This window comes from Anthonomus grandis, chromosome 9 (assembly GCF_022605725.1).
Source record: "Anthonomus grandis grandis chromosome 9, icAntGran1.3, whole genome shotgun sequence".
NCBI classification, from domain to species: domain Eukaryota; kingdom Metazoa; phylum Arthropoda; class Insecta; order Coleoptera; family Curculionidae; genus Anthonomus; species Anthonomus grandis.
Window position 1 is genome coordinate 9,631,880 of NC_065554.1, and position 10,000 is coordinate 9,641,879.

Consider the following 10,000-nt stretch of genomic DNA (forward strand, 5'->3'; position numbering starts at 1 on the left):
AATTTGTATGTTTTCTAATTAATAGATAAATTAAAGATGAAATTAAGTAAACAATTGTTAATTTATTGCATGCATGAAATCAAATACACTATTTAGAAAGCTGTAAAAAACTTTTTAATGTCAGTTTAGCATTAAGCCTATTCCCAAGAATGTTGACTCCTAAGTTTCGTTTAATTATCTTAAAATGTCTAACTTTCGCGTAAAATAGATCCTGGTTAAACACTTTTTTTCACTCAAATATTTCTTCTTAACCTTCAACTGCATAACTGGTCTCCTTCTGCAAGGAAAGAGACCAGTTGTGTAGATATTGATATATTGTGAATTTACTTTTCTTATAAGATTAAATTTGTACGTGTTTGTGTCTTTTTTAGCCAAATCAGCTATGTTTTTGAAATAGATCGGCGTACGATTAATCTTAGGCTCATACTTTTCATTAAAGTTATTGGCGGAATGTTGACTACAAGAAGCAATTCCACTTATTTTAAGCTCATTGCTTATGGCAACATTTCCTAGGTAATTTATTTCTGCACGCATTTGTTGTTACGGGGATGAAATACGCGTTGAATTAAAAGTCTGATAAAGCCTTTGTTAACTATCCAAGCGCTAACTGTGCAAAAGTAAGCTTATCATACGCTGATAAAGTATAAAGCTGTGGCCATATTGTTATATGCTTGATGAACACCACATAAATGCATACAACACGCTTCGCTTTGTCCGGCAGGACACTCACACTTAATCAGTTCTGAAAATACCTTTTACTTTTTGTTCGATGAAGATTTAGCTTCATATTCATTCTCCGTAATTTTGTAAACCTAAGTTTCGTAGAAGCTCAATCAGAACAATCTTAGTATACACCAAATCATTTTTTGAATTTTGACTATCTGCAATCTATAAATGCAATCTTTACAATCAATGCTATTTGCAATCTAGCAAACCCAATTTGTAATATTTCTCAAATGTGGTAACTATAACTATAGAATCCATCAAAGCAGACTTATTTAATGCTTTTCAAAAACCCCGTTTTTTAAAATATGTATAAAGGATTCCACGATGTTTTTTGTGTGTCCTCGTATTGTTAATTTTGAGCGATAAGCTAGACGCCATTCTGCTCTTCATTGATCGTTATCTAATTCTTCCAAAACACTTGGAATTGATTTTTTTGAATTTTTAACACACCAAAGACAAACTTTATTACGCTTTATTTGGTCGCAATATGCACTGGATTCTACGAAAACTATGTCCTTACTCCATTGCATGTCCTCACCTCATAATTGGTATCAAGTGCGACAATCATGAGTTTTTTATCACACATCATTTGAATAGATCTTTCTTCGTAAAGTTGTTGCCTTTCCTTTAGGATATTAACTACTTCCTCATTACTTCAAAATTAATTTTCCTTTAAAAGTACACTTTTTAACTTCGTCGAAAAGAGCATAAATTTGCCTTTGCCCAGGGACAATTTAAGAACTTGCTAGTAAAGGAATCTGAGAATTCTGTATCTGTTTTAGTCTCTACAATAATACTCAATTTGTGAAATTTGTGAGCAACAGCTGGACTCATTCCAATGCTAAAATATTCCAAAAATATGGTTCTTATTGTATCAGACATTTTTAAATAGCTAAATAGTTCCCAAGTTTTACTCGATGCTTGTGTTTGAATTAAATCTAAAACGTTTGTAAGTGAATAACATAATATAGCCTACATTATACTTGTACACTCGTTAAAAGATCTAACGAGACTTTTGAATATTATCTTTGACTAGTTACTCTTTTTTATCATGTTGTGTTATAACTCAATATTCTTGTCAGTTACCCAATCAATGATTTCTTCGTGTATTCAGGATGAAATGGAGTTGTCTCTACAGCACCGTGAATGGTAGCTAGCGTTCTCCAATACCACCACCGAATCAGTTGGGAGAAATTTTATCATTTCTCCAAAATAATCCTTAAAAATATCTGCATTCATATCCTCCCATAGTCTCCCATCCGCCACGACTTAAAACTTAGCAAACCTTCTTTTACGAAATCGTCTTCACTGAATATGTGTGACACACTATTAAATATGTGTAATTATGAATCTTTCTCTTTTGAAATAAAAAAAATTACTTTTCTTCTAACTGCATGTTTAATGTCTTCATCAAGGACTCTTGCTAGTGTTATGGTTCTTTAGGGATTCTACTTGTCCTGCCTTTCTTTCCCGCTATAGTTTAAAAATGGTAAATTTTTCTATTCCAATCATTCGGGAACATTTCTGTACAACTTCATCTACAGCAAAACTAGGATGGTCGTGTTTTAAACAATCGTGCACATTTAAAACAATAACTTTTTCATTGACTGGCAATGTAGGAGTAAAAGTAGTAGATGTATTATTAGAACTTCTTTTTGATGGAGTAAACGTCTGATCTATTTTTTATATTGTTATAGATTACCTGGCGGAAGCACAATAAAGTTTACATCACCTGTCAAATTAGTATATTAAATATTATGCTAATCTGTATTACATCTAAAAATCGCACCTACCTGTACCCTGTCTTATAGCGTTCTAGTCCTACCTTTTTTTCTCGCTTTATTTATTAACTAGGCAAAAAGTTTACCTATGCCCATAGATAACCACAAAACTCTCGAAAATGTATACTTTAACACTCTCTGCCTATTTGAAATTTAGTATAATAATATTACGGTTCCTATATGTTTCTGTATGCCTTCTTCAAAGGAATGAACAATTCTATAAAAATTTCTGGAAAACAAGACTTGTTGTTTTATGTTTTAGCTGAAATGGTTTATTTAAGATCCTTGCAAAATTAAGCCCTATTTCTCTTAAAATCGAGCTCATATCTTTTTTCGGTAAATAAACTAGCAAAAGTTTTTTGATCCGTAGGAAATTAGGAATATAGAAAATATAATGTTATTCTTTACTTTACTTTATGCACTTCGAACTTTGGTCCAGCAGTTTAGTAGAGCTACTGAAGAAACTGTTCTTTACAAAATATTGCAATACAGATTGGCCATTTTTATAGCTAACATATCGGCAAATAAACTGTCTAAAAATAATATATAATATAGAAACTTACTTTTATTTCTACGTTTGATCCGCTTTAAGGTATTTATCGTTTTTTATTGTATATTTATTCATCTTCTTAGTTAATATACTGATTAATGCATCACAATTTTAAATTTAGTTGTTGGCACTTACTTGTTTTTGGTTGTTAATATTTAAATAATTTCTTATACCTTAAGTATTGTTTAGGATGTGGAATTGTCTTCCAGACAAACCAATTCGTGCAGCTGACTTTATAAAACTTAGACATCAGACAGCAACAAGTTCAAACAGTTATTGATTTCTATGTTATTTCTATTATCTCCAATAAATTTAGTTTGAACTACGGCGATAAAGTTCTCTGGACTTAACTGAAACGTGCTGATTAAGGTTGAGGTCCGGAAATACACGACCCGCAACAAAACGTCATCAAGCAAATAAAGCATCTGTCAAAGTTTAAAAGCTAAGAAAATCTGTGAATACTTTAAGATTCATCGATTGATAATGTTTCATATTTTTCCATTAGGACTTTTCTATACTATTTTCTTCTACATTTTCTCAATTACGATTTCAGATAAAAACCCTCATGCTGCAAATTAGCAAAATTATAGGTCTTACAATACGAAAAACTAAAAAAAAAAACAATATTTTATTTTCAATTTTTTTCAACATCCACGGCTTCAAGAATCAAATCTCTAAGTCTAAATAATTATTAAATAATCGAAATCGAAATATTAAATAATTTTTAAAAAATTAACAAAAATGAACACTCCGAATAAGAGTTAAAGAATACGAAACTTTACGGAAAATCTATGCAGGTTGGCGAATAGAAGACTATTGATAAGCGGCGCGGCGGATTCCGATCGTGTGATTTGCTATTTTCGACACAGCACAATCAGCAGACCTCATTTTGCTGTATGATTGGATACTGCACTGTTTAGTCTTAAAGCGCCATTTTATTTTTTTTAAATATTTATTATTATGGCTATTTATACCTTTTCCAAAAAAGTTCAATTGATTAAATGGTTTTATGAAGGCAATTCGGCAGTACAATGCAGGGATTTATTCTCGGTAAATTCTGAAAATAGACCGATTCCTTCTGCTAAAACTATTTTAAATGTCGTGTCAAATTTTAAGACATCTTTTTGCCTTCAAGAATGTAGAAATTATCACATCAAAGCTCAAGAACCACCTATTGAAAGGCTCGAGAACGGTGGGAAGAAATTGTTTGTAGTGCTTTAGTTGCTTTAGCAACATTATCGTGCAGAAGTATTGGAGAGAAACTGGGTATACATCATAAAACTGTTACAAGTACTTCGAAAAAACATAGGTACAAATGTTTTAAATATTCCAAAACTCAGGAGGTGTTTTCTGAAGACCAGTTGCGTAGAATGGCATTTAGTGAAACTATGATGGAAAAGGCAAGTGAAAATGAATATTTCTTAGAAAATATTTTATTTTTAGATGAGTACTCTTTTTCATTGAATGGTAAAGATAATCCTTCCATTGTTCCTTACTGGTCCCAGGAAACGAAGCACAGAAATTTTCAGTTCCGTACTCAGTACCCTCAAAAGTTGAATGTTTGGGCTGGTATTTTTAGCGACCATATTATTGGGCCATTTTTCATTGATGATACTTTGAACGCCGAAAAATACCTTAAGTTGCAACAAAACAAGTTCTTCCTGCCTTTCAACTTCTCCCTGATATAGACCTGGGATCAGTCTATTTTCAACAAGATGGCTGTCCTGCTCACAATGCGGTTAGAGTAAAGGAATTTTTAACAAATACTTTTTCTAACCGCCTTATTAGTGGGACTGGCAATTAAATAGCCTCCAATATCTGCCGATTTGTTACCAATTGTCTTTTATTTGTGGAGTTATCGTGGAGACTCTATCATAATAGTAAACCAACGAATTTAGAGGAGTTGAGAAACAAAATTGTGGAATCTGCCAATTCAATTTTACCTCTTTTGGAAGCAAGAGACAGCTTTTACGATAGGCTAACCTTTTGTTTAGCTAAAGACGGAGACTTTTACTAAAAGACCTATTTTTTAGGTTTTTTATTTAGAGTTTTATTTTCTATTTTTTTATAATATTTACATTATATTTTTATTAGTGTTTATATTTTATTTTAATAAGAACAACGCTTTTATTTTCAATATACAATGCACAGCATAAAAAATTATAACTAGGAATCTATGCGGGTTTTTCACATGCCGCGTAATATTTTTTAAATTTTGCTGCAACGGATGCAACCCTTACCAACGAGAGACGCTTACTAAAATAAGATTTAAAATAATCGAGCTCGAGTACCAGCATACTGTCCCGACGGCGGCGTTGCAACATCTCGATTGTTAGAAACTTTATATGTTAATTTGTAGGGAGACTGGGGTCAATTGTAACATGGGTCCATTGAAACAGTAATCAAAACTTTCTTCCGCTACAAGATAGAAACAAATTGCGCGCGTAATATAGACCATAATATCGACAACCATTTTCTGGCAGTACGCCGCGGGCCATTAAACAAAGTATACGTACCTAGTGCGAGATTTTGTGTTTTCACGTATCCATAGTAAGTATTTGCTATATTTCTTATGCATGTGTAAATTAGTCTGTATGTGTATTTGGTTAGTTTGTCGGTTTTCATTAGTAAGGCCATTAACTTAGCTTTATTTTACTTTGCTTTAAATTTGAAATTCATTTTGTTTGTAGTAAATATGGTGTCATTTATTTAAAAAAGTCGTTTGGGGTCAGTTGTAACGGGGACGTTTGTAACGTTTCAACTGACCCCGCCGTTTATTTCTAAAATGAAATAAATTGTAATTGAGTCTGTAGTGTGTTTGTCAGCTTTCATTAGTTAGGACATTAATCTAGTAAATTCATTAGTTTATTTCATTTCAGATGCCCCGTAAAAGAGTCGACCGAAAACTGATCGTTCAAGTCGAGATATATCTTTATATGAATCTGCATATGCAGAGCTCAAAAATAGAAGTTCTCTACGCTTAGCTGCCGACCAATTTGGGATCTCTCATGTGTCTTTGTTGAGATACAAGCGAAAGAAAGAAGCTGCGGGGAATACTGAAGGTCAACCACCTGTTACAATGGGCTATAAACCTGCAAATAAAGTTTTTAATGAACTTCAAGAAACCGAAATGGTAAAGTACATAAAAAAGGTACAGACATTTATCAAGGTCTGTCAACCAAAGATATTCGGAGACTTGCGTTAGAATTAACCATTAAATATGATCTAGATAAACCGGACACTTGGATTAACAACGGCATGGCAGGAGAAGACTGGTTTTACGGTTTTATGTCAAGATACCGTGACTTATCAATAAGAGTACCACAAGCAACCAGCTTAGCCAGAGCAACCAGCTTCAATTGTACTAATGTTTCTTTATTTTTTAATAATCTTGCCAAAGTTTTGGATCGAGACAAATTTGAAGCAAAGGATATTTACAACGTAGACGAAACTGGTATGACAACAGTCCAGAAACCAAATCGAATTTTAGCAAAAATAGGCATGAAACAAGTGGGTGCAATTACCTCACAAGAACGTGGTACACTCGTAAGAGTTACGGTGGCAATAAACGCACTAGGCAATTCGATTCCGCCCATGTTTATTTTTTATCGACTGCGGTTTCAGGATCATTTTATTCGTGATGGTCCACCAGGGTGTATTGGGGCTGGAAACGGGTCAGGATGGATGCAAGAAAAAGAGTTTGTCTTGTTCTTAAAACATTTTCAAAAGCACACAAATTCTTCACAAGCTCATAAGGTTCTACTCACACTGGATAACCACTCATCCCATATTAGTATAGAAGCTCTAGACTATTTTAAAACTCATGGAATAGTAATGCTTTCTTTCCCACCCCACTGCTCGCATAAATGTCAGCCCCTCGATAGAACAGTTTTCGATCCTCTTAAGAAAGCAATAAACTCTGCTTGTGATGGTTGGATTCGTAGTCACCCTGGTAAACCGATGTCTATCTATATATGATTTACCCGGAATTGTCGCAACATCATTGCCCTTAGCTCTTATACAAAGCAATATCCAAGCCGGATTTAAGTGTGCAGGGATATATCCTTTTAACAGAGATATTTTTACGGAGACAGATTTCTCGCCATCTTTTGTCACAGATAGGTTCCCTCCAATCGAACCTTCAGTTTCACCTGCTTTAGATCCAGGCAACAATCTGAATCTGACAGATCCGGTCCATCAGGCGGATCAAAAAGTCTAAAAATCAATTTCTGCTACATCAGAGGCCTAAACACCAATATTAATGCAGTACACCAACACCTGCAATCAAATAAGCCTCACATTCTGGCATTGGCAGAAACAAAGGTGAAACCTTCAACAACAAATGTTCACCTCATTTTTCCTGGATACGATCTACACACCCGATTTTGACTAAACTTTGGATTGGCAGTATTTATCAAGAACGATTTGAGTTGCCAGTGGGAGGAAACGCTTGAACCTGCGGACTTCGACGTCATGTGGTTCAAAGTAATAGCCAGTGGTGCCACCAAATTTATCTGCTGTATCTACAGACCACCAAGCGACACCCAATATAGACGGCTCTTTTTGAACCTGGTTGATTGCATTAACCATCTGCAAATTGACTACCCAAGCGCAGAAATCATCGTCATGGGTGATTTTAACGTTCACAATATCAACTGGCTGCGCTTCTGCAACAAGAACGACGATCAAGGACGAGAAGCTGAGCTATTTGCCACCATATGCGGGCTTACGCAGCTTGTGGAGGAACCTACCAGAATCCCCGATCGAGACGGCGAGTTCGCGAGTCTCCTAGATCTGGTCTTGGCTTCAGACCCTGACTCGTACACAGTATCAGCACATGCCCCCCTAGGAACATCGGACCACAAATTGATAACAGTCTCTTGCCAATTGGAGGTTAAAACGCAGGATCCTCCGATGCCGTGGAAGGTATGGCACTATAAACCAGCAGAGCGGAACCATCTTGGCGAATTTTATCGCTCATTCCCTTGGAAAGAAGTCTGCTTTAGAACCAATAACATCTCAGAATGTGCAAACCAAATTACAGAGACGATCTTGGCAGGAATGGAAGCTTATATCCCTATTTCTACTAAATGCGGATCAAACAACAAGCAATGGTTCAACCTGAATTGCAAAAAGGCAGTAAACACTAAAAACGCAGCATATCGCAAATGGTGTCAACATCCTTCCATCGAAAATCGGAGAAACTTTTTAGCCTCCAGAAATAGCTGCAAGCGAATTATTGATGAATGCAAAGAGAGTCACAATAACAGGATCAAAAACAAACTGCTAAACTGCCCAAATGGAACAAGATCTTTCTGGTCGGTATCGAAAGCCGTTAGTCAAGGATTTGCTAAGTCGGTCTTGCCACCCCTAACAGCAAATGATGGTTCTATCGCGGTAACAGCAAGGGAAAAAGCCCACTTACTGGGTCAACTCTTCGCGTCCAATTCTACTCTGCACTCGCAAGGCAAAACACCGCCATATTTGCCAAGGGTGGATTTATCAAAAAGGGTAAGAAGATGGTCCAATTATCCTCCAATTACCGCCCGATTGCACTGGTTCCAGTAATATCGAAGATTATGGAGAAAGCAGTCAACAAACAATCAGCGATCATCAATACGGCTTCCGAAAGCTTAGATGCACTGGCGATCTTCTGGCCTACGTCACACACTTGTGGACGGAGGCCATGGAGAAGCACGGCGAGTCCCGCTCAGTCGCTCTTGATATTTCCAAGGCATTTGACAGAGTGTGGCACGAGGGACTACTAACCAAGCTCTCCTCAATCGGCATACAAAACTCATTATTGAATTGGATCAAAAGTTTTCTTGAACAACGAACAATCCAAGTAGCCGTCGATGGATACCTCTCCGACAAATTTAACATTAACACTGGAGTCCCTCAAGGATGCATTCTATCCCCCACCCTTTTCTTGGTATATATCAACGATTTGCTAGGAACCACTGTCAATCCAATCTACAGCTTTGCGGACGATAGCACACTTATTTTCACATTTAAGTCCGCCATATCAACGACAGCCGCAAGTGTCAGAATCTTAGAGGCAGCAACAAGTAGCTTCAACCAACAACGATATTAGAGCAATCTTGGAGTGGGGCGATAACAATTTGGTCAATTTTAACGCTAAAAAAACGCAGGCTGCAGTATTTACGATGAAGACTAACCTTGGTGGCCCAGAGCTGGTTATGGCAGGCAAAACATTGCCAATGAAATCATCTTTACATCTTCTAGGAGTCGAGGTCACGAACAGTGTGTCCTGGCATGACCACGTTGCCGAGGTCGCCAGGGCGGCTTCCAAAAAACTCGGAGTGCTTTTCAAAACGAAAAAACTGAATACACCAGAACAGCTGCTGACTCTTTATAAGGCTCAAATACGCCCTTCCCTCGAGTATTGCTCGCATGTCTGGAGCTCTGCACCCAAGCATAGTTTAAACCTGCTGGATTCTATATATTCGTCTTATCGACAAACCAGAACTGACAAAGAGTCTGGATAGTCTGGAGCACAGGAGAAAGGTAACTGATCTCTGTTTATTCTACCGTTATTATCACGGTAAGTGCTCCTCTGAGCTGGCAGGCCTGATTCCACCCAGGGCTGTTCCGGCAAGAAGGACGCGTCTAGCAGTTGCGGCTCATCAACATCGAGTCCTGCCTACCCCAAGGACGTCGCTGTATCGGGACTCTTCTGGAGAACATCTTTGTGGAACGGGCTTCCACCTCACATATTTCCCGACGCATACAACCTACAGCGATTCAAGATAAATGACCACAAATATCTTCGCGCAAGCACCACTCCAAGAGTGATATAGGACCTCTCGCATGAAGCATGCACACCACAAGAGCTCACATATTATGTTTGCCATAATTGCCAAAGTGACTGACCAAAAATTGAAAGTTAAGTGTTACACATCTATATTATAAGAACCACCAG

General features: G+C 36.7%; 1 protein-coding gene across 5 annotated transcripts in view; it reads left to right on the forward strand.

Moving 5' to 3' along the window:
* The window catches only part of LOC126740776 (uncharacterized), a 43,354-nt gene that overhangs the window by 17,447 nt on the left and 15,907 nt on the right, over positions 1 to 10,000 (forward strand). The window lies entirely within an intron of this gene.